Source organism: Tupaia chinensis, unplaced genomic scaffold, assembly GCF_000334495.1.
Source record: "Tupaia chinensis unplaced genomic scaffold, TupChi_1.0 Scaffold000081_1, whole genome shotgun sequence".
Lineage (NCBI taxonomy): Eukaryota > Metazoa > Chordata > Mammalia > Scandentia > Tupaiidae > Tupaia > Tupaia belangeri.
In genome coordinates, this window is record NW_006159542.1 from 3,646,191 (window position 1) to 3,646,583 (window position 393).

Consider the following 393-nt stretch of genomic DNA (forward strand, 5'->3'; position numbering starts at 1 on the left):
CCGAACTTTGGGGACAAAAGGCCTGTTGGGAATAGGACTTCTAAATGGCAGCTATGTCTGGAAGGCTGTGATTGGTCCAGGGCCATTTTTATCTGCTATAAGCGGGGTCTCAGGAACCAAAGGGGCACACAGCTCTTTTTAAAATCGAAAGTGTTTATGCACGAGTTGAAACGGAATTCTGTTTAGGCAAGAGGTGTGCTTAAGTGTACAAAGCCAAAACTAACACAGGGACTCCTGGTGGCAAACCAAATAAAACCAGAATAATCTTGGGAAAGGTTATTCGTGCCCATGGAAATAGTGGCATGGTTCAAGCCAAATTCTGAAGCAAATTTACTTTCTTTTTTTTTTTTTTTTTTGGCAGGGTTTTTGCTAAAGGGCGGTCGCGTTCCACAA